Consider the following 25,933-nt stretch of genomic DNA (forward strand, 5'->3'; position numbering starts at 1 on the left):
GACAAGACTAGGGATTGAAAAAGTTTTAATTGAAAAAGTAAAATGACAATTTATTAAAACGATTCACAAGGATATAATCGATTAAAAATATTTATAAAATGTTCTGATACTTGCCTGTAGCGATTATCCAATCCTGGTTTCTACTGAAAAACTACCTCGTGGCAAGATTTTAATAAAATAATAAAATCTTTATCTTCTCTTTCACAATCTATAAAAGTTCATTTGGTCTATTATTATACATGTGCTATGAATGAGGGTTTTCGCGATTGAACAGTTATTTTTGACATGACATTGATAGATATCCACCAATCATGCAGCATTTGGACCTCGCGTCTACGTATTGCCATCTCGCGGATTTTTCAATCGTGAAAACCCTCATTGGCATAGTTATGAGAGACTGGCAACTATACTAGGTTGATATATGTTTCTCACACTTCAACTGGCATTGGATTCAACATCGGATTCTGACACTTTTACAGTTATGATACCATGAATATCAGTTTTATGGTCCTAATTATTTTTATTTTATTTACGACCTTCGACCAGTTGGACACTTTAGATAGCTTCTTGTCATAGTGTCAATATCTTTTTAGCTTTTAACGCAAATCTAGTCTTCAAAGCAGTTTAATCGATTTATTTTATTTTCAAAATCGATATTTTATTGTCTATGATGGCCGCAGGAACATCACTATACATGGACTCCCAGCAATAAAGTACGGTAATGCCTCGTACAGATTTTATCGGCAAAAATTATGGAACTTGATAGGTTTTAGACCATGCCACGCACCAAAACGTCCGGAAGTTGTAATAGTATTATAGAATAAACGTTAAAAGACTTATTTATTTAATTTTTCAATGCTTAAGTGTCCATTAGAATGAAAGGGTGCTTAATGTATTAAAAAAAATAGAAAATAATTATGATGGGTTAATGTTTTTGGGCGGTTTTTAGGCGGTTTCTGACAATGTCCTTTACGGGATATCATTCTTAATCTTGATATCTAACAATCATTCTCTCCAACCACGAAGAAAAAGTACAAAAAATCTTTGTCATTTTCCAACTTTAATTTAATATCCAACGTACTTTCCATTATTCCTTATCCCCCACTGGCAACACTATTCCACAGAGGGACTGCATGGAAAACAGCCATTGTCCTCCCCCATGGAGGAGTTTAAAACTCCCTAAGATTACCCTCTTATTGATTACGGGACAGATTGTTTGAGTTATTGACAGGCGTATTGTTATTGATCAATGGAGACTTGTTCTTGTGAATATAGAAAAGATTTTCGTCAATGAATGGGGAAATGAGATATTTTCTTTTTAAGGTGGCCATGGAGAGGGCTTTGAATGTCTTGTATCTCTTGGTTTACGGCAAGCTCTATTGATTTGAAATTTATTTGATAACATTTATTTCGTAAAATTTCAGATTTCTTGAAATTAATTGCAAAGTTCGAGGAAACGATATATGTAGGTACACTGCCTGCATATTAAACTTTTAATATTTTGCACAATTATACTTACTTAACTTAATAATGAATTAATAATGCAGTAGGGTTTAGATTGAAGTATCTTCTTTGTAGATACCATGTTTGGTAATTAGTAATTAGTTACGCCTATTATAGTAAAGTTACGTAGTTCAATGTAAATCTATTTGCTAATTCACATTTCGTAAAGCGATTTTGATCTTACCTACTATTTTAATTTTAGAATAGTTCTGAGTCCTGATAAAAAAAAATCCTGAAAAATTTAAAATTAGGTACACAAGTCTTACTTACACCTACATTTACAGAGTAGATACACAATATGGTCCTTTCACAACACCAATTCTAATAAGTAGTAGTAATAATTATACTAGAAATCTTGATTTCCAAAGATTGAAGCTCATCTAGTAGTTACGTATTCGATAAAAGTACAGCCTATTCAATCACACACAATGGCGTTACAAAATCATAATAATTGTATCACGATTGTTGTGGTCGGTGGGCGGGTGCGCGTGGGCAAGTGGGATTCTACGAGTTACAGAAGATGTAACGTAACTATGCTATGAAGGGCATGGGTGTGCAAGGCTGTATGTAAGCCTCGAATAAAAAGCCATTCAAATCCGATATTTTGTTTAATAAATAACCTTGGACAAGGTGCCAGCAAATGCCTAGTACTTACATTATCATCATCATAAGCTATAAGACGTCTACTGCTGAACATAAGCCTCCCACAATGATTTCCGTAAAAACTCGTTGGTAGCGGCCTGCAACCAGCGCCTACCTGCTACTTTCATAGTATCTGTGGCTGAAATGATGATGATGATCTCAGTTTTTAGCAAATATGCTTAAGTACAACTACGGCAGATCAAGTTAAACACTGTGGCTTCTTACAGTATTGATTGTTATTGAAAATTTGTAGAGTGCGAGACGAAGAGCGACTCAACCAAAGTAGGCTAATGCCCGTTTTCACCATCAATCCCTAATTTTTAAGTGACCCCTATGAAAACAAAATTCCTGTTATATGTTACCACAGGGGTCACTTAAAAATTAGAAATTGATGGTGAAAACGGGCATTAGTCCAAAGGAAAATAATAATGTTTTTAATTTAACGAATATCAAAATCTAGAGACGATTATGTCTCAGAATATCTAAAAACCAAGATAATTGCGTCTAATATTACAGTATATTTTGACAACAAAATTATGAGAAATGTAGACATCACTCGACTCGTCTTTTTAAAACACAATCTAATAAACATTGTTATTCAGTATACCCCGGTAGGCGTGATGCCCATAATTAAATAGTAACCAAGCCGACGCACGCGCGCGATACGCATCTATACATAATAATGTCTGTCTGTCCGGGCGAGATATGCACTCCTAATTCACGTGATGGACTATTGTGAGGTTTTAAATTTGATTTTTAATAAACTTGCGAGGGAGAGGACAGTGAGTGAAAAGGATGTTATTGTCATTTACATTTTGAGGTAGCGTTTCTGATAGAGTCTTCGAAAATAAGCTTATTCTTTATTTGTTGATGGCGATAGACTCTTGTGTTTTTTCGCCACTGGGGGCACACTGTTCCGCCAATGTCACGTGCGTTCAAAAATAATACCTCAACTGCGTCTGGAAGTGATGGTTGACAGAAGCACACCACACACTTTCAAATAAGCAAGAAACCAATCATATTAATGGTTCTATCTAAATACATAATAATAACTCATAGGTGACTGACTGACTGACTGACATAGTGATCTATCAACGCACAGCTCAAACCGCTGGATGGATCGGGCTGAAATTTGGCATGCAGGTAGATGTTATGACGCAGGCATCCGCTAAGAAAGGATTTTACGAAACTCCACCCCTAAGCGGGTAAAACGGGATCCACACGTACGAAGTCGCGGGCGGTCGCTAGTTATGAGATAAGAAGTTAGTAGAAATAATTTGTTTGATGCGGCGCCGTTTTCTTTCAGCCAAATGTTTTTCTCAAAGCGCTGGTTATGGAAAAAAGCTTATGAGACATTCATGGGTTTTTTAATGCTACGGTTGTAGGTTTGAATTTCGCAGTGTACAAGATGAGTTTACTACCCTTATTAACCTACTTAAACTTACATTGTTCAGCTTCACACTACACACAAAACACCTCAGAAATACTTTTTACTATATTTCTATGCTCCTAAAGAAACACACTACCTGCACGTAGAGGCGAGTATGTAAATAAAGTACGTCACACACATTCAATACCGTCTATCCATTCCCAGCTAAATTTTCAAGCGACGGTCTGTATAACTATTGCTACGAATAATGGGGCTGAGGCACACTGGACGCGGTAAAAAAAAAACTCAAAACTCATTTTAGGCTTTTAGAAAGCACTTTTACACATCCCAGTATTAACCCTACCACTGCTTCAGGACAATAAATGGTTGTCTTTATTCAAAAATATTTATTTTACATTAACTTGTACAAGATTTTGCCTTTTAACATTTGAGTTCTAACTTTTACGAAAAAGAAATTAAAGTAAAAAGTATTTTATTTGCCAACAAAAGGTTTACAAATAGTCTGTTCTTCTAGCGGCTGCTGCACTAAGCTGTGTTTATGTCACGGCAGTCATGAGTAACGCGTAGTTACCATGCGAATGGTGAAGGTAAAGGCTTTCCTGGTTTTCCCAATTTTCTCGCAGCTAGGTGAAAGTTCCAGCATAAATTTCTATAGATATAGAGCTCATAAATATGTCAGGTGTCGATAGTTTTACTGATTCATGAAATAATAATGGCTCATCTTCTTCTTCTGTGAAAGCTAATTCTATCGTAAACTTAACTCATACGGCCTATTACGCACCTCACGTATGAGCTTCGAAATGCTTTTTTCTGTCTTGAAAGTCAATATGATTCCTCTTTCCTTAAAATTGTGCCCCGTGGTATACCGGTTTGACCGGTACAGGCCTCGTCCTGGCTGGGTCGGCACTATCGTATCGTATCGTATCGTATCTTGAAAGTCAATATGATTGCTCCTAGATCTTTTGATTCGTCGAACTTAAATCTCACAGTTTTATCCACAGCTTCTAGTGTACACCGGCCCTTACGCTTTCCTACCCTGAAAACGGTCACAGTCTTATACAGGGCACAATAGCTGAAAACGATTTTATGTCACTAACAATAAGATTGAGTTTCCGACAGCACCACTTCCGTGGCCGTCACCTCTGTGCCTCGGGAATAAAGCCCGATTTCCAGTGGCAATGTGTGTGAGTAATGCCTATGTTTGGTAGACAGCATTGACGTTCACACACGACGGGAGCATTGTCAGTTTTGTAATATTATATGAGTTTCATATATGATCGTGGTGTATTGTTTGGTAGCGCTTCTGGAAGAGACAGCTATGTTTATTACGTTGATGTGACTATCTTTCTTTCTTTTCTAAAAAAAATTGCGATAGTCAAACACATGGCGTTAGCCGAAAATGTTGGAAACAAAAGACTACTAAGTTTTTCCTTTCCCTTTCATTCCTTTTAATTTGAACTACAGGTACATATGATTTCATGAAAATAATTTGTAGCGAAGCTAAGATATGATATCTTACGCCCGTATTCACAAACATTACTAAGTATGAGGTCTCACAGTGCGCGTGGACGCACAGGGTCACACACGAACCAATCAAAAACACGTTCAATTTGCTCCTTTGTGAATACGGATGTTAGTTTCACTACAAAATATTTTCAGATTGCGAATGTATTTTCGATTTCACAGTCGGAGTAACTGATACCTTTCAATGATATTTGAAATCATTTGCGAGTGATATGACCTTACTATACCTGGTGAGTGCAAATACTGTAGCCCTCATATTGGATGCTATCATCCATACATCTTTTAAATTATATCTTTTTCTACCCAAAAAATTCACATCCAGCGTCTCTAAATCTCCGCGGCATTATATTGAATTGTGATGTAAAGCATTTGTGATGACGGTCTGAAAACGCTCGTCTGTAATGGAAACATTGTTTTATTGTGCGCCATTGTGCCACTATTGTCGCCGATCTGTACAGCCCGCTGATAATAGCTGAATGGCACAGTTTTTGGGGTAGTAACAAGTAAATTTGGTGGAAATTGGAGACGGTTGCTACGCCTGTTCCACAATTACCTGTTAGCTAGACTGTTACGGGTATTATTGTGGATCCTTGTAATTTTCGTCAGATGTAGAAGTTATTTCTTGATGGAAATTAGTTATAGTCATTGTTATAAGCTTATTAACTACAAATAAAATAAAAGTTATGTTTAGCACATTTAAAATAAACTCTATGTTTAGAGATTCTTCCTTTTTATAAAATGGATTGTAAAATGTAAATTCGTATACTTATCTGTAGTTACTTTGCTGGTTATTGATCATATGTAAATGCTCAATTTTATATGCACGTTTTCTCACCTAAACCATCTACTAAAGTGGTGAAGATATTTTATGGGAGGCACCTAGACTAGATAGAATACACTCTTTTTTGTCATCTTGAAAGGGGGTAAAATAGGAAATAAAATCTTATTAAATATAATAGAACATAACTATTGAAAACAAGAAGTATTGTTTGCCTGAAAAGAATACTTGAAAGATAACAGTGTTTTGCGACAAAACAATGAAGTACCTCATCATCATCTCAGCCATAGGACGTCCATTGCTGAACATAGGCCTCCCCCAATGCTTTCCATATATTGCCCGGTTAGTACCGGCCTGCGTCCGAAGGCCTGCGTCATGAAATACCTAGAGATTTTTAATGAAAAATCGTACTTTTTAAACGACTTCAAAGACAGGAGGTTTTATGTTTGACTGTATGAGGTTCTATGTAACCTGTAGTTAAAAAAATAGAGATTTCAGTTGTTTCATTATCAGACTAAACTTTATCTCTTTATTTGAAGCCTTGCCTTGTTCAGAAATACCGAACTATTGCTATAACGTTACCGGGTGCGCGACTCAAGCGACGCAGACGCGGATTTCCCTAACAAAGCGTCGCCTAACGCGTCGTCTCGCACTCTGGCTGGGGTGACAACACTTTAGGATAAAGGTAGGACAAATTTTACCCTTACGTAATTTTTTTTTATCCACAACGAGGAAGCTCTTGGCCTGTATCTCACCTGACGGTAAGTGACGATCAAGCTGAAGGTGGAAGCAAGCTTCACCCGGAATCCTCAACCACGGAGGAACTGGTTAAATCTTACCTCTTAACTGCCGGAACACAACAATGCTGTTAACATTGTTAAATTTAAAGGTTTCTTTAAGACAAAGTATTCACTCTGGGTACCTTTCTAGACTGCATCTAGATAGAGTGTCACATGATGACTTTCAGATAAGCGCTTATTTCTTACACAAAAAGGATAACATATTCATGAAATTGCATCTTTTAAATTATTTTGCGGCCTACTGAGTGTGTACTTAAGTTTAAAAAAGAAAAAATAATTATACTTAATAACAGACGTGTGCATTACTTGTCTTTATGGGTAATTCATAGGCGCAGCTTACTTTTGTGTTACTTTTACCTCTATAACACAATGTTTACGTGATTGTTATTGCATGCTGTGTGTACACGTTTTTAGGTTGCAATCTAGATTTATAAGCATTATTCTGTAATAATTGCAATTATTTGTAACTACCGTTGTATCCCTTGATTGTTACCTGTTGTGTAAAATAATAATAATAATAATAAGTTGTCTCGGCAAACGGGCTAATAGCGAAGAGCTTCGACCAACATCTAAAGAAGCTCTCGCTAGATGGTTGGCTCAAGGGTCAGATTCAAAAGGCGGTGATCCTCAGCACGGCACGCAACTTCCGGAGGTTCCTCAGCCTGTGACCCTGACCACCGGTAGCTTGGGCCCTGCTCCGCTGCCAGCGGGTTAACTATTTTTAAGATTTTTGTTTTTATAATGTATTTTTATTTTTTGATAATTACATTGTAAAAAGAAAAAAATAAAAATAAGAAAGAAAAATGAATAAAGAAATAATAATAATATAGCCCTTTATTCAGATCAATTAACAATACAAACATGATCATTGTAACAAAGTAACAATTTATATTTTGTTGAAGTTTTAATCTATTCTCCTGCTTATTTTCTGCAGATCTGTTTGCCAATCGGCAAAGGTCTCCTCCAACCTTTTCCATTCTGATCTTTCCTGTTGTGTATGCCTTAATAAATAAATAAAATAAATAAAAATAAAAATAAAGACGATATCTATTGCTTGCTTGCTACTAAAAGAAGTCATGAACGTTGTCTAAAATTTACTTTTACTTTTCTTCAATCGATAGAGACAATGAAAATGTTAAGTCAGATAAAAAAGCTTAGTTGAGTTTAGAGAATAAATGTAACAGAATTTCCAGCAACCACTTGGTAATTGAAATTGAAACTAATAAAGTGACCCATTGTCACCCTACAGGGAGGGAGGGGCCCTCCTCCTCACAATGGCCGTAATAATATAATCGGGACGACGCCACTTGCCATTAATTAAATTTAAAATTTTCATTGCGCCATTGTTGGTTGCGGTGGTTTCTTGTCTATGTACCTACCTACCTGCTGTGGATTTGGTATTTATTAATTGTGAATGGAAGTGTTAACGCACGTTGTTAAACTAGTAATGTTTAATAAAGTTGTAAGTTATGTTAAATTAAGTATAATGACGAGAAACCTTCAATAAGAAAAATTTACTATAATAAATCATTGTAGTTTAGATTCATACTATAGATTGGGATTCTCTATTGCACTCTTCTTCTCGTATCTTATCTATTCACACAGTTCTGCGTGTACGTTGATTTATGATTGAGGGTTTTATTTTTAGATGAAAAGTAATGTAAATAATAAGTATTTATGTTCACAAATAACATTAATAAAAAATATTACTCATAATACTTACTTACCTCTCTCAAAAGTCATAAAATCCCTGCGACTCTATATTAAAGTATCAAATTAAGTGAGCGTATTGAAACACTTTCACAATACCGAAGATACAATACAATAAGAAGTCGTAATTCTCTTTCAAAACTTAATCCTGCCGTCTATCAAATTATAATGACTCCCACTCACTGCAGCGTTTTAGCCGAGTCACCACAAACAGATTCTTTCACAAGGACATTTAGTTACGGGTGCGTAAAACACCAAAAAAGCCATGGGAGCCGAGAATTCCTTACCACCATTCATTGTCAATGGCGTTTTTTATCCAACCTCCTTCGTCCGAACGATTAGTTTTATACTTATAACCTGCCAGACACAATTACGACCTGCTTTGTCAAAACGGTCCACATCCAAAAATTTAAAGTTCAAAATCGAACGCAAATTCAAATTCGGAACATCACCTTTTCGGTCAATGAAATTTAAAAAAATAAAGTCAAGATGGCCTCTGAGGTGTTTTATAGTGTTATGTTAGGGTTACCGAAAAAGTTTTTTTATCACTTCCTCTTCTTTCAGAGGTTTTTTCTTTTACCATTTATAAATTGTGTTGCGATAATAAATGGGCAGGTGTTACGTTATAAAGTTGCAGCCAATGATTAGGCAAACGGTGGGTTGTTAGTTGCGTTTTGTTGTCAATGAAGCTCTTTAGGATCAGCCGACATTATATTTTTTCTGACTGAACATTTTATGAGTATTTTATAAGGCTGTTTTTGGGATTAATTAATATGGATTACATGTCACTGTTTGATTTATTTTCTGTTCGCAAGGTTTAGTGATTATTGGGTGTTTTTATAGTGAATTTTAGCGTTTTAATTAAAATGTTCTTTATTACGAAATATTACTCCTAATTTTTTTAAAATCTTCATCGTATAATTACGCCAACCGTGCCCATTATCAATGAAAATCTCTCCGTTTCAAAATCGAAAATCATTGTAAAATTCATTACTTTTGTTATATCGAGGCGTAACCGTCATGAATACTCTAACCGGCTGGAGCCAGTTTGAACCGGTATAAACAAGAGTTTCTTCGAACCGCGCATTTTCTGAATCGCCCGATTGGCAATTAGGCGCTGCGTCGCGGCATTGTCGTTCGAAAACTTTGATTGGTCCCAAGCCGGAGAATGGAGCCAATTATAATGAATATAGCTCCAATTATTCAGCGCTACGAAGTTTTATTGTAGTGCGGAACCGTCAGTACCAGGCCCGATCAATGGTCCAATAATTAAAAGCGACTCCTTGCGGGATTTGATTTTTAATTAATTGAATTGTCCCACTTTTCGGATTTGCGCGCGGATTGCTGTTTAGGTGGTGTTGTTTATCGTTGTTACTTAAGAAAATTATTAATCTCTACATCACTAGATAGTAGTTTCAGAACTCTTTGATTGTTTTCTTTTGGTAGGCAGTAGGTACTGTGTAAGGTAGGCGGTTGAACAAATTTAGATCTCATTGAACAAAGTCACAAGTAAACCAAAATGTAATCTGCGATTCATTATCATTTTAGCCATTTATCAATTCACTACTGGACGTAAATCTAAGAAGGTTTTTCTTATTTCAGCTGAGCTCATCTACATTATTGTTTAATGTCGCTAATTCGTCTATCATCAATTTGAAAAGATGTGGACAACTGCTGTAGCTCTACTTAATCTTACCGTTCAAAACATACACTACGAGTAAGTACATTTACTTAATACAGTAAAATTGCGTAACTAATTAGAAGTAATCTACCAAAAAATATTATGCAATAAGAATGTCACAAATTCATAAAACCTCAAAATCAAATCGATATTATTACCCTAAGTCGAATTTAACTCGCTTCACGCATAACCGAGCGGGGGTTCGAACCCTAGACTGTTGAATAGGCAACCGCACCTGTGACTATTGATCTGCACAGGTTGGTGACAAATATTGTGGAGACAAAACTATTTTGTTAGATTTATTGTAGTTATTAAAATGTTTGCATCATATAATACCAGCTGACTCGGCGAACTTCGTACCGCTTATGTTCATCATAAAAACCAGGACCTGTACTTGTACCGTATGTCCTCCTCACTATATTTTATCAAAATTGTTAAACTGTGTTACTTATGGCTGCCGCGACATAAGCACAGCTTAGTGCAGCAGCCGCTAGATAAACAGACTGTAAACTTTTTGTTGGCAAATAAAATACTTTTTACTTTTACTTTTAGGTACTTTTTTTACCCATTCAATGCAAACAATCAAATCTTTCCTCTTTATAAAATTAGTGCCTAGATGTTTTTCTTGAAATAATTTTCTGTCTTCAGGCGGGAATTCAACCCCTGACTCTACAATCGGCATGGTTACGAACGAAGCGATGTGATTAACTTATTTTTTTTCTCTATTTTAATTATTATTAGGTATTATTTGTTTGTTTCTCTGTTTGAATTGATATGGTTTACGTCCATTATCTGGACTGTAAGGTCCATACTACGCTCACTCCTTCATCTGTCTTTCGCCGCCTGCATTTTGATAAGTCAGCTGGCGTTTCACTGTGCAAAAGTGCTCTATCTATTTGGAAATTGTACTTAGGACAGTCTTTATTCTTTATTCGAGCCGTCCAGTGACTTGGCCCACTTTTAGCTTGGTCCACGGACCAAGTGACTGGTTTGAAGTTTTAAATAGTTTTTCTTCCAGTGGCTGGGCCCACCTCTAAGATTCTAGAGTAGATTTTTGTTGATTTGGTGTTTAATTTATAAATAAAACATTGAAGGTGGGCCCAGTCACTGGAAGAAAAAGTATTTAAAAATTCAAACCAGCGTCTTGGCCCGTGGACCAAGCTAAAAGTGGGCCAAGTCACTGGAAGACTCCTTTCTGTGCCTAGGATATCTGGATCAAGACAGTTCTACTCTCAAACCAAAACCATCGGAGGCGTTCCACAATAAGATCAACAGCCTCCCTTAGAATATTCCCTCCATCTTTCATCCCAATTTTATTATTCATATTTCAGCCTACCTAGCTACCTCCATTGTCGGTAATAGGCGCAAACCCCAACCCTGGGCTAGGCTGAAAACCTTAGCAACCGCGCCCACAATGCCTCCTTTGCTATAATACCTATTCTTCCCTTGTTGGCTTTTGTAGGGTGACCGTGGTGGATAGGAGTTTTGGCGGGACATCTTTTTTTTTAATTCACAACGAGGAAGCTCTTGGCCTGTATATCACTTGCTGGTAAGTGATGATCAGGCTGAAGGTGGAAGCGAGCTTCACCCGGAATCTTCAACCACGGAGGAACTGGCTATCTTACCTCTAACTGCAGGAACACAACAATGCTGTTAACATTGTTGTTATGGCGACAGACTTAGGTAAGATGGTGGTTGCTAGCCAGGCGGACTTAGAACAAGCCCTAAACATCAACTAAATCATCTTAAAAATGCTCTGCTTCATTAAAATTATATTTTTATACGCTGTCTGGAATTTCATACCAAACTCCCAATCATTTTTAAGTACCGCAGACTTCCAGAGACTTGACCCGGGCCGCTGAAATTGTACTTATCTATTGCACCATCAAAAAGTTATCATAATATGTTATTTACAGATAAGCTTTTAACTCTATAATAACCATTTTAAACAGAAAAGTAATAAGTACAGTAAATAAAATTTTCACTTTACGCCCATGACGGTAGCGAAATAGCCAAATCACATATTTTGACTAAGGTGTAGAGTTTGTGAAGTTACGTCTTGTAGAGTTGGGCGTGTTTTTAGAGAAGCTTGACTCTACATGAAATGTGATAACTTTTTCACGGTGCGCTTTCACCATTAATATGGTCTCGTCTTGGCAACATATCACATGAAAATGTTTTGATGAGATGTTCTTCCAAAATAAACTTTATTTTATTTTTATTCATCAACTAGGTATCTACTTCCTTCTTCTTCTTCTCAGTTGGTACACTCTAGTCAGAGTGTGTTGTGAATGTTCCATCCACGCAATACGGCGCCATTCCGCGCGGACTACAGCTTTCCGGGCAAGTGCCCTAGTAAGTACTAGAGACTGGTTTTGTCCCAGGACAGCCTGCCGTGTGGTGGCCCGTGCCCCAAATGTGCCGTCTCGATCGATACCATTGTCTGGCCCGCGTGCGCTAGGCTGTTCTCTGCCAATTTTATAGAAACGATTACATTTCGTTCGTTTTTAACGCGGGCAGATTTACAATTAGTTGTAAAGGTGTGTGCCATAAGTGGGCCGATAGTAAATGTTTGATAGATTAGTGTTTGGGATTTATAACTGGTATACATTTTATTGATAGTTATCTGTGAATTCGAAATGGTTTTAGGGTGTTGTCACATGGTACCTACTATGTATATCTGCTAGAGTAGGCTTGTAGTGTCAAAAGGTGACTGAGTTTCTTCCGCCACTTCTTCTCAGCACATCCCCTAATGTTGTCCCAAAGTAGTGGTAGGGCAAGCTATATTTGGGACTTGAAAGAGCCCTAGAAAAGACCTATGTACTAAATAAACTATTTAAAAGAAGTATCTTTAGAAATATATCTGGGTGTGATCCGTTGCGTAAGATGCAGAGATTATTTAGAAATAGAGACAAGTCTAAATTGAACTTTTTTTTGACTCAAAATCAAATTAAATGTGCTCTACATTAGCCCTAAATGGGATTAAAACTAACTACTAGACTCACTCGTGACATGACTGACGGAAATAAATTAACTGTATTTTTTTCACTATCATTTAATTTTGCCCTACACATTTCAACTGCATCAATCTTTCAGCGCGCACCCACCATTGGCCAAGACCGCGTATGCCAATCCCGTCCGCGATGTTTAGGTAAAAACAACGATTTTCAGAGCACCCCGCCCCTCCTTCCACCCACAATGGCATGTGTTCGCGAACAATGCCCCAACAATGCCCCGGCCGTCTTCCCATTGTACCGAACAATCGAAGCCCCGCCCCCAACAAAGGCGGCTTTGTTTCATCTCAAACGCGGCCCTCTGATTGGAGCAACCGCAACTATCCGTCTTGGCCACCCGCCGTTTGAAAAAAGAACGAAACACACATATCTTCGATCTACCCACTTAATTTTAAACGCACTCGATTGACGCCTCTAACGCAAACACAATACAATCGAATTTTGGTATCACGTATGAAATTGGAACAGATGCTCCTCAAGCTGTTGTGATAGGCATTAAATTGACAGTTCTTTAAATAGTGCAGTAGATTACACTTTTATAAGATGCATAAAGGGCTCTATATCTGTAACTGTAGAGTTCAAGTTAATAATGAAGTTGATATGGAAACTAAATATCTTTGTCATAATACAAGGCGATCGTCAGAGTTACTTTATAAAGGACATAATAATTAATGAAGATGCAAACACGTTTGTGAGTTTGTGACTTTATTTCATAGGCTTTGATTGCGTACAAAAACTAGAGCAGACAAGGTTCGTTATAAAATACCTTCTAATTTGGGGATTTTTTATCGTCAATTTCATTTATTTTTTTCTCTTTAAATTATTGGATTTGTTTTTTCAATAGAGCGATAGGTAATATTCTATTACAAGCTGGTGCGTCCTACTGATCTGATTGCTCTTTTCCACTAATATCTGTCTCTCGTTTAGTACTTAGTAAACAATCAAATGACAAAATAATTATGAATTTTAACGTTTTAAAATTGTTAATTATTATTACTGACGGGATTGCTACCATGTAACTAAATCTCACCCGCAAGTTTTCTCAGTTACTTCGCAGTTAGCAACAGTGCCGAAATATCGGAAACTCAATCAAAATTAAGATAGGTACATGGTAGCAATCCCGTCAGTAATAATAATTATATTAGTGATCATGAAAGTTTAAAACAATATGTTATAATTGTTATTAAATATTGTAAAAAAAATCAAATTTAAAAAAAATACAAAAATGTCTATGAAAATATGCAGTCCCAACAAAACCACCCAAACAAAGCACCTACAATAACAGCACTACAATTTTCTCAAATTTGCCAGTTATGGATATTATTATGGCTCTCCCCAGCTCGATTGCCAGAATCTAACCAAAGTAGAAGCTCAGGCACTCCTCGCGATCATTAGTCCTCGCGTGGAGAGGCAATTTGGCGACGAAACACTTCGGGCTCCGGCCCTCCGCCACAGGGCAGGGAGAACGGCCATTCCATTTCCTGCCGGGCAGTGCTGCAGCTCCTGTCAAAAAAAAATTGTTAATAATATGGTTCATGAATATTATTGCACAGTTCAATAAAAAAAGATTTTGTATGGATTCAGGGCAAAGAATATCCAATTTCTTTATTTACAATAAACAGAAATTTCTAAAACTAACGCAAACTTAACTCTATTAAAAAAAAAAACTTTTTACTCAAAAATAAAAGTGGAAAAATGAAAGAGGCGAGGATGCTGGCTGCATTTCCTCGCTGGATAGCAATTTTGTTGAAACCAAAATAGCAACCACTTAGCAAGTGTTATGTTCTATGGTAGAACTGTGGGTAGAACCTAGAACTTACCGCTAGTGTTCTCTGAATTTTTTAAACCGTTAGAGGAATTTTTATCATGCAGTCTTACTATTCATTTCAACTTTATACCTACCTTTAGAGATACGTTCACACACAAATTAAATAGAAATGTCGTATTTCAGGTTTAAAGTAGGTAATTTTGGATTGTGTGCATTTGAGCTAGAGTAATTCGAGATAACGTTGCATTCGGGCCAGCGATAATTGGTTTCACGTTTTAGGGATAGAATGAATCGAATATTATGAGTAAAATTCGAATCACCGCCTTTCGGACTACTTTTTTATCACCTCAAGGACTCTTTATGAACTGGCTGATCATCCTGACCTGTGCTGTCCTCACTCGCCACTCGCCAATTTCGCCATTCTGGAGGGTCTTGAGGCGCTTGTGACATTTCTTCGGCCTAATAGACCCATGCACGGCTTAATTTGGATATTGTATGATTTGTATGGCTAAAGAGACCATTAGATCAAGTTCAAACTCCCTTAAAAAGGAGCCCAGTTTTTGCTTATAAATAAATAAAAAAAATATACCAAACTACGCAAGTTTTGTAACTACTTAGTACAGTAGGTACATTGTCTACTGGAGAAGGGTAAGATACCTAATACTGTGCTATAAGAATATGCTTTTATTTTTAACCGACTTCAACAGAAAGGAGGAGGTTAAATAAAATTCTATTTTTTTTTCTTCATTTCAACACTCATACACACACGTTATAAGTCGGGCGTGTTAACATGTGCTGTTTAAAAGCTTATTTATTACCAAAAATATTTATTTTCTAAGTCCATAATAAGATTTGTAATAATTTTCATCGTTTCTTACTTTTCAATTAATATATATTATTTTTATCGAATTTTCCAATTTTTTCGTAATCCGATGAAAAAAAAATTTTTTTCCATCTAACAAAATCAAAACTGCAGTTCTTCATGAGTTGAATAGCAATACAACTAGCGTCATCTAACAAAGTTTTGGAAAAACTACTAACGCCATCTGTGCGTTAGTCTCAAAACCATCAGTATCAGCTTTCAGCAGATAGTGAAAGTTTGACGTGATGGAGTACGACGTATTAGTTTTATCGTTTATTGATAGATGGCGCAATAAATATATTTTATTGCAGTAATTCCTTTCAGCATACAATATTATTTCAGATAGATACATAGATACGGAGAGATTTGAAGATGTAGGTGGATTTGGAGATGTAGTTAAATATTGAAGAAGATTTCAAGAGTCAACTCACTAATGCAGCCCTAATATTCTACTATCTCCTATCTCTACTACTAAAAAAATGAAACACTAAAAAACTTAATACAGGTTATTTTGTTATAAACTATTCTATTATTCTAATACGATGGGTTTCGCAGTTTACGCCATTATTTTATTAATTTTATGTCTTTTTAACAGGGTTAAAAATATATCTATTTTTTAATAATTTAATTTAATTATACTTAATTGTAATTCTTTACTTCTGCTCCCATTTCTTATTAACTTGAAATTACAATAATATTAACTTGACTTCAATACAATATTCTAAATTAAATAAAATTGCCGCGTTCACATCGTTTGCGTGATCATATCATGACTAAACCACAGAATATTAATTATTATGTACTGCTAAACTAGGGAACATTTACATACCTACAACAACAACAGAAACGCCAAAACAACGCGGTCAAAATGTTATCTTTAAAGTTGTCGTGTGTGTGTGTGTGTACTGTTTACAGTAGTGAAGTGTACGTGTAAATAACCGATCGATATAAATAGGAAAATGTTGCGTAATTTTGACCCAGCAACGCAAGGACCGTGTGGCCTAATGGATAAGGCGTCGGACTTCGGATCCGAAGATTGCAGGTTCGAGTCCTGTCACGGTCGCATCATCATTTTTGATTTTTACTTTTATGAAATCTTCCTTGGCCATTTACTTTTTCATTGACTATTTTCTTATTTATTAAGAAAATATTATTGTCAAACACGTTTATTAAGAAAGAATAATAATACGTTATCAGAGATGTCATAACACGACTGTTTATTTGTTGATGATCCAGTGATATCCAGTGATAAAGCATAATTATTTTAAAATAAATAAACACTATCCTCTTAAAAATAAATATTTATTAGGTCTTTATTTTTAGCTAAAGTACGCCATCTAGTAGCGCGTATCAACATTAATGTGCTAAGGTTCTGCTCATGATAAGCATGCTTAATGCCCGTGTCATACATTTGTTTTAGTTTTCAATTCTCTCGATAGATGGCGCTTTTGTCAATAAAATCTATTTTGGTATCAAGAATGCTAAACTTATAAATATTAATGGCATAATTGGATTGTATTTTTTGAGAACTCAGTTTTCTTTTGTATGTTCGAAGAAGAGAGTGGAAAAAGACGGGAAAATTTGCATTTTTGATTACTAGTAAAAAGGCACTTACTTGCCCAATGAGTAGGTATTAGTTTTCCTTACATTCAGTAAAATAACCGACAGATTTCTAGATTCCCCACCTGAAAAAATATTGAAACGGTATTTCGATCAAGTGCTACGCACTGACGCGAGGATACTCGAGTATGAGCGATAAGTCAGGTGTATATTATTATTATACAAGTATACTTCTCACGCCCCAAAAAACCTTCGTTCGGAATTTTTGCTTCCCTATTTACTTTTTCCTACGAAATGATGAAACTTCATTCAAGTTACATGTTTGTATTAAGTATTAAAATATGAAGAAACATTAGTTGCGTACATTTTGTCTAAATAAGTAATATGAAATTAAACCTGTAGAGTGAAAATCTTCAATGAATAATTAGCAAATTTTTTTCAAACTAGCTGACCCGGCGAACTCTGTTCCGCTTTAAAGGCAATAAATAAGCAAATCTTTCCTTATTTGCTCACCGTTTATACCTACCCTGGACTACGACAAACATTTTAACACCAAAATCAGCTCAATTGGCCCAGCCGTTCTCGAGTTTTAATCAGACTAACGAACATCAATTCATTTTTATTTATACAGGGTGTTAGGTAAAGGGGTATATGAGCCGACACTAGCCCATGTTAACAAGGGCTACTAAATAGTAAAGTGAAGTCAGAAAATTGATATCTTCATTTTAATTATTTTAATTTTCATAAAAATCTGATTTTATAAAATTAATTTTGTATGAAAATTAAAAAAATTAAAATGATGATATCAAATTTCTAACTTCACCATACCATTTATATGACCATGTTAACATGGGCTAGTGTCGGCTCATATACCCATTTACCTAACATCCTGTATAGATAGATATAGATTTAGTAAAGTTGTTTTGCTTTGCCTTTCATCTTTTGAAATATTGAGATATTTATAGAGTGAGCAAGATTATTATCTAATTTTGTTAATTGTTATTAACTTTTTACCCGACTGCGCCAGAAGGAGGGTTATGTTTTGTACTTTATATTTTGTGTGCCAAGTAGTACTACTAGGCACTATTTATTTATTTATTTATACGTTAATGCCAACATTTTAAGATAAGGCGAACTTAATGCCATAAGGCATTCTCATCCAGTTTACTTTCGGGTTATGCAGAAAAAATAGTTTGGCTGTATAACAAAAAAAGCTACGGAACCCTAAAAAGCACTAATGCTCTGTCCAGCTACATTAGGACCTACGCGCTAGAGTAGAGAGTGTAGTGTACGTAGGCTGTAGAGCCACATAGAGCGTATCTTTACCTTAAAGGCCGGCAACGCACCTGTAACGCCCCTGGGTCTGCGGGTGTCTATGGGCGACGGTAATCACTTACCATCAGGTGATCCGTTTGCTCGTTTGCCTCCTATCACATAAAAAAAAAAAAATAAAAAAAAAAATAAAAATAAATACTAGTCGGTACTGGTAGAGCGCTTCTTTTTTAATGGCGGGAAATTGGCCAAGACGTAATTTATTGTGTGAACACCATCTCGGTTACTTTTTCTTTTCTTCTCGCGTGCGTCACCCATACGTCACTGCGGGCTAGCGCTTCAATTTGGACAGTTTGCCGTGTACATCCACCATAAGAACTGCAGGTAGGAAACACCTTCACCTAGTGTATACTTAATAAGCAGGTATATCGTGACAACGCCGGTCGCTCCTGGGCATGTTTGTTCATGAGACGTACAGATTAGCCCCGTCAAAACATCATGGAAGCGTCTTTGTTAATATTACAGGGACGGCCATGATTATAATTTCTTGGTAGATAATTTGTAACATTATCGCTATGATGGACAGTCTTATTCAAACTACTTATTAAGTAATCTTCATATAAACGTCTCCATGCGTTAGTAGTTGAGTTCTCTGGATTCTAGAAGACCATTTTGATTCTCGTTTTTCGCAATTTACGTAGAACATTGAATGTTAGACTCTGCTTATTCATAATAGAAAGTAAAAAATACAAATACGTGGCCTGTAAAGCCCAGCTGATCTATTCAGATGTTCATGACGTCTCAAATGAAGTCCTAACTTCATGAGTGTATAAGAAAAATCCTTTCATCATCATCATTTCAGCCTGAGGACGTCCACTGCTGAACATAGGCCTCCCCTAATGATTTCCACAGCATCGCCCGGTTGCAAGCGGCATGCATCTAGCGCCATCCTGATGGTATCAATCTTTATTCATTTTTTAACTGTGATAATTTACGTTTTTATTATTGCAATTATTAATTAGTATCGGTATCTCTGTCAGAAAATAGTAACCCCCTGTCAACACTTAAATTAATGGTATAATCCAGGGGATTATCGAATATTCGGTTTTGTTCGTAAGCCACAAGTTTTGGCACACCTGCGCAATTTGGGTGTTGTTTAACCAAATACCCATGGAACTTGTCTTGTTTTCTACGCAAATATGTCGCTGAAGAGGACTCGAGTATCCACAAGTGCCCAATTTGGTGGTTGACTGTTAACCAATAAATCCACAGCTTCTAAAAGTAGGTACACTTTTATTAAATTTTTAGCGTTAAGAGTCGCATCTCAAACTAATTTGAAAATTATAAATAACTTGAAAAAATGAAGGTCGTGGGTTCAATTCCCGCCTTAGGCAGTTCGATTTTTTCAAGTTATTTATAATTTTCAAATTAGGTACACTTTATTTTTAATAACTAAAAATCCGATTAGTTGTCAATTAGATAGCTATACTAAAAATTAATTTTCTTGGAAATTAACAAATATTTAGTAAAATTTAGTTTTCCTACTATTCGTATTTGGTTATAGGTTTAAATCAACGTAATTCCAATATAACCAAGCATTATCCTATCATTCATAGTCATCATGATCATTTCACTGCTGAATTTAAAGCGGTACAAGGCACTAACTGCCACTTTTTCATCCAGCCACTTCTAGCTAGCTTCTAGTGTTCATTCAAATTCAAATTAATTTATTTTGCAAGTCTTTTAAAAAACTTTTATACACGTCTCAGTATTACTTTAACCCCACCAGTGCTTCGGGACAATAAATGGGCCAGTGCTGAGAAGAAGCAGCGCAAGAAACTCAGTCACTTCGCAAAAGAGGTGCATAAAAAATGTGATTGGATATTTGTATCGAAATAGAAATATGAAATCAATAGCCAGTCATCGATTTGGGCTCGTGGCCAATCTTCCAAAAAATGAAAATCGGAAAATCCCATCTTTCGTAAGACTTCAAATATCCCCCGACGGTCTTAGGTCGACTGTATAGTGTATATCCCGAATTCCCGACCCGCAGGATCCTGGCAGTTTGTTTACAAATGTCTGGAAATTTCTTTAAGCGTCAACTTTATCGTGTAAATAATACCTCCCTGTGTAAATACGCCTTTAGTGCCGTCTCTATATCGCTTATGGGCCGACCCTTTTTTGCAGAGTGATTTCTTAATAATAGTGAGCAGTTTTGCCCAAAAAAGGAAAAAGTTTTTCGTAAAATTGAATTTAGTTTTTTGGTAACGGCATAATATTGGCATGGAATTGAATATGGGTTTGATTTGACGTTGATTTCTATCAGATTTTGATACGAACGATATTAATATTGATTCAATATAAATATAATAGATGAGCGTATGATCTGAAGGTTTTCCAAATAAAATAAGTAGGTTTTTATGCGAAGGTATCTAAAGGGGGAGTGAATAATGTGTATTTTAAGTTGTATTGTAGGAGAAACCTGCTTGTAAAACCTACGTAAATTAAAAAAAATAATTGGTATCATGGCACTTATTTTCAGCCCATTGCACAACTCACTGCTGGATATGGACCCCTCTAATGTGCGCTAAAACACACGGATCTCCCACTTTTTTCATTGATGTGTTTGCTATGATCTCTACTAGAGAGTTTTCTAGTCTTGAAACTGCATCCTAGACTGCATCTCACTTAACACCAGGTGCGATTGCGGTCAAATACCTGCCTTGTCTAGTATAAATAAAAATACATAACTGTCCAAACAAAAAAATACGCGTCGAACAGTCACTTCAATCAACCGTTGTTAGCAGCCTAAAATGCTGACACCAAGATTGTCTAAGATACATGATGAAAGAAATATTGAGTCTGGGCTAGTATTGGGTCTGAAAATTTTCGTCCATTTATATTTCAGAGCAACCAAATAAACATAACATAAGTATTTTTATTATGATTCACAATACATATAAATAAACCAAAGCTTTTTGATTCATGTCTTGTAAATCTCCAATCACAGCTTTATCTCCGTTCTAGAAACGTCTAGAATACCGTAGAATTTTCCTGAACGTTCAGTTTGAAACAATGCGAGTTGAAGTGTGACAAATGCCACTCGATTATTAACCCTCGGTCGTTTGTGGAGGACGCGATATCACTTGGCAGGAGAAACGGTGGTTTTCCATCAAACGAACCACTCTGATAGGTAGTATAAAATAGTAGATGGTATTCTGGATTTGGTCGCTTCATTATACTTTGGACTGGGATGTTTGAATTTATTGGCAGGCAAGTTCAAAAGTGGCCTATGTCGCTGAAAAAATTGTGTTTTTTGTTAAATAACTAAGGCCGTATTCACAAAAGATACTTGCTTAAGTGAAGCAGAAAATTGAACGCACAGCGTTGAATATAGCTCTGTGATTGGTTCGTGTGACCCTGTGCGTCCACGAGCACTGTGAGACTTCATAGTACCTAATGTTTGTGAATACGGGCGTAAAACACAATATGGGTTGGGTATTTGCAAATAGACTACTAGGATAGATTGTAACAATGTAACTGCGATCATAAATAAATACCGGTAGTAGGATACAAGTTAGACCTCTATCGAAACAGTGCAAACAGATAAAAAGTAAAGAGTTACAACGTTAAAGATGATTTCTACTCCATCGCCATTCCTCGAAAAATTGTAACAACACTGAAGCGGCGTCATAAAATAAATATGATCTTTCACGAGCCCTAAAAACTAAAATCTAACAAACCGATCCCGCAAACCGCCGATTTCACCCTCAAAAGAAAATGCTTACCATCATTGTAAACATACAAACATAAAAACCGACCCTATTACGATTCACGGCCACATCACGACCGTGAGATTGGATCCTGCCACCTCGACATCCTTAACGAACCTCCAAACAAGGATATAAAAATATCCCGGCCGCGCCGTAGAGCCGCGTAAGTGCGAATATTACAAAACGCGGGCACGTGCGGGGCGCGGATCAACAAGAGATCTGGCTGGACTCATCGAACCGAAAAAACACAGGATTCCGCTGAAGGGACTAGAGATGCGAGTCATTATATTCTTAGCTCGTTTTTCAGTTTTTGATATGCTTTCAGACACCTAGGTAGAAAATTGATGAATGAATATCAAAACATTAGCATATTAACATAAATCATAGCAAATTATAATAAATCTGTAGAGAGGTCAATTCTGTACATTATGAAATATATTTTCAAAATAACTATCAGGGGGTGATTAGTGATCGATACTGATGCCAAAAATGCAATCAGTAAAAATTTTGTCTGTCTGTCTGTCTGTCTGTCTGTCTGTATGTTCCTTATAGAAACAAAAACTACTTGACGGATTTTGACGAAACTTGGTACAATTATTCTTCATACTCCTGGGCAGGTTATAGTATACTTAGGAATTCCCACGGGAACGGGAATTAGCGGGAAAATCCTTTTATATGAACAATCTAAACCGCTTAAGTTAGACGCTTGAAATTTGGCATGCAGGTACCTTAGTAAACTTAAAGCTTAGTTACAACAGGATATTGCAAAATTCCTACGGGAACGGGAGTTAGCGGGAAAAAACATTTGTATGAAAAACTCTAAACCGCGTAAGATACTTAGATGAAGGGGTAAAACGGGATCCACGCGTACGAAGTCGCGGGCGACCGCTAGTAGCAAATAAAATAGTTCTTACCCAAAACTGACACTGTTAAAATTAATCGGTAAGACCGAATTTTCAATATAATTACAGTAAAAGTTTAATTTCTTATTTGATGTGTATATTTTATTGTTTAAAATATGTAAGTTACTTACTTTACTATGCGAGTAAATTATAAAAAAAAATCCCAAAACCATCTGAATTCTGACCTTCACTTCCACACGTGCAATCCCTCACTTGGAGCGCAAAAATAATACCCTTTGAAACAAAGTAGTCATGACTGACACGTCATTCCCGTCACGTCTGGTATCAGGTACCTACTCGTGCGCCAAAATACAGCCCTCTGAGAAATCATGGGTTTTTTACTTACACCCTTTTCGGTGGCGGTGAAAAATGGCATCCGCGGTCCGGTTATGAATGGTAATAAGGACCTGTTAAGTGGTGTATGGATAATATTAATTCAATCAGTTCGTTGTTTTAAACAACATGTTTTGTCTTCAGTATGCACGTATTGCACGTTGTTTTATGTTTTGTGAATTATGGAATAAAACGTAAATTTAATTATACGCCTGCGTAAATCAAAGTTACATTAGCATAATATTGCGTTTTTCACTTTTCACATCACATAATACCTACACTGAGCCACGAAATGAACGGGTAAAGGGTAGTCGTTGAACGTTTTGGTTCAAATTCTATCTGAGACAGTTGATTTTTTTCAAGTTTTTAAATCTTGTGTATGATAGGTTTATTCAGCATAATAAATGCAGACCATACCAATAGAATAGAATTGAAAGTATTTAATAAACATAATTATTATCTTGTTATATACAATATTAATATCATCCAGGTATTAAAGCATGTTCCTGTAAGTATAGCAGAAACTTTGCTTGGGATTGCAGCATGTAAAATATCTTAACCCTCAATATTTTATAGTCCGCAACCAGAAACTCTACATCGAATAACAGACTTTAGGAACATTCTTGTTTATAAATATTTAACACCAACGATAAATACCTCCTCGTTATATTTATGCTACCAAGATGTCGTTGGAAGTTACACATTCGACATTGTGGTCCCAGCGTTAATTTTATTCATGAGTATAGAATAAGCGCGAATTCCCGATAGAATAACTTTACATAACGTTATTAGAAGCGAAAGTCATAACGCGAACGATCCCGACATGGCAGAAGGCACTGGTCCTCAAAGTTTTGCTGACCCCTTTCTATCGTGGGGCAATTAATTCCAAGTAATTACCACTTTTGGTACGAGTAAACCACTAGGTGGACCGACGATCTGGTGAAGCTGATGCAGGCAGCGCAGGACCGATCGTTGAGGAAATCCATGGGAGAGGCCTTCGTCCAGCAGTGGACGTCATTTTGCTGAAACGAACGAACGAGCGAACAAAAATTTGCCTGCAACTTTGTAAAAACATTATTCATGTCACAACAATTATCAAAGGTATCAGTCCTAGGGCCTGATGTCTGAGGTCTGATTCAGTCTTCTTCTTCTGCCTCGCCTTATCGCGTTACGCGGGGTATCATCATCATCTCAGCTAATAGAACGTCCACAGCTGAACATAGGCCTCCCCCGATGCTTTCCATGTTGCACGGTTGGTAGCGGCCTGCACCCAGCGCCTTCCTGCTGCCCACGACCGTCGTCCCACGTTTCGTTTTCCGGTACGCGGCGCCCACTCCAGAACCTTACAATCCCATTGGCCGTCAGTTCTGCGTACTAGTGTGCTGCCCATTGTCACTTCAGCTTGCTAATTCGTCTAGCTATGTCAGCGAGTTCGTTTACCGTTAAGCCTGATCCCTCATAATCCCTAAAAGTTTGGGAGCCAGTGCTTCACGAAATGATTTCCATTCTATAGTCGCCGTCTCGTATAATACCTGATCACTCCCCGAGGAGCCCCGATGTAACGCAACCGCGCTGTAACGACAGACGATTATGATTTTATGCCCTTCGTGTGTTGCCATGCGGCTTACTGCGGCACTCCACGTTCCTCAGTGTGTCAAGGCCCTAATAGCCGTACATCTTCAGAATAGACCCTGCTTTACACTTCTACTTGGCCATTATGTTGAAACGCCAATCGTGCCAAGTGCAAATTGGTACGTGTTATCGTTGCTTATAAGCAATACATATCTTTTTATTGCGTTTTGTCTCATTTAGCGACGAAAATACGGTCTCACTGAGATACTGATGAAGTCGACGTGATAAATGATTTTGTGGCCATTCGTAGTTCGTAGCACTTCGTAGCTTTATCGTAGTATCAAGAGTCAAAGCTGTTCAGTATTATAAAATCTCTATTAAAACTTATTCTAAATTGATGACTTTGGTTTCAATAAACCTTATTCGCATCTACAACAAAGAAGGTCAAAAAATCACACGACAAGAACCTTACAACCGCACATAAAAATCTACATACCACGAAGAAAACAATTTCCAAACACGACCTCTAATTTAAAAGCTACAACGCAACAAATGAGGGTAGTCGGCAAAAGTAAGCGGTGGTCCGTTCGCCGCCCGAAAACGATCAGTCTCTCATCGACCGCGGCCGGGGGCAGACCTGCGGAGAGCGTCGCATTAAAAATTAACGCTAGTAAGATGTCCGACGTGCAAATATATCGGGGCTCCACTTATTTATGGTTGGTCCGGGCTTTTAGGTGATTAGTTCTCTAAAGTGATTCGGGGTTGAAAACTTATGTAGTGGCTGAAGGATAAAAAGGAGAGTGGGGTTGATGTATAGTTCAAGGGCAAGCTATTTATGTTTTGAAGCGG

At 36.8% G+C, this 25,933-nt stretch overlaps 1 non-coding gene across 1 annotated transcript; it reads left to right on the plus strand.

The window, feature by feature from the left end:
* The first annotated feature begins 16,662 nt into the window (after nucleotides 1-16,662).
* On the plus strand, nucleotides 16,663-16,735 carry Trnar-ucg (transfer RNA arginine (anticodon UCG)). Its single transcript has one exon. It is a non-coding gene; the product is annotated as a tRNA-Arg (tRNA).
* The last annotated feature ends 9,198 nt before the right edge of the window (nucleotides 16,736-25,933 follow it).

This window comes from Ostrinia nubilalis, chromosome 3 (assembly GCF_963855985.1).
Source record: "Ostrinia nubilalis chromosome 3, ilOstNubi1.1, whole genome shotgun sequence".
Classification (NCBI taxonomy): Eukaryota; Metazoa; Arthropoda; class Insecta; order Lepidoptera; family Crambidae; genus Ostrinia; species Ostrinia nubilalis.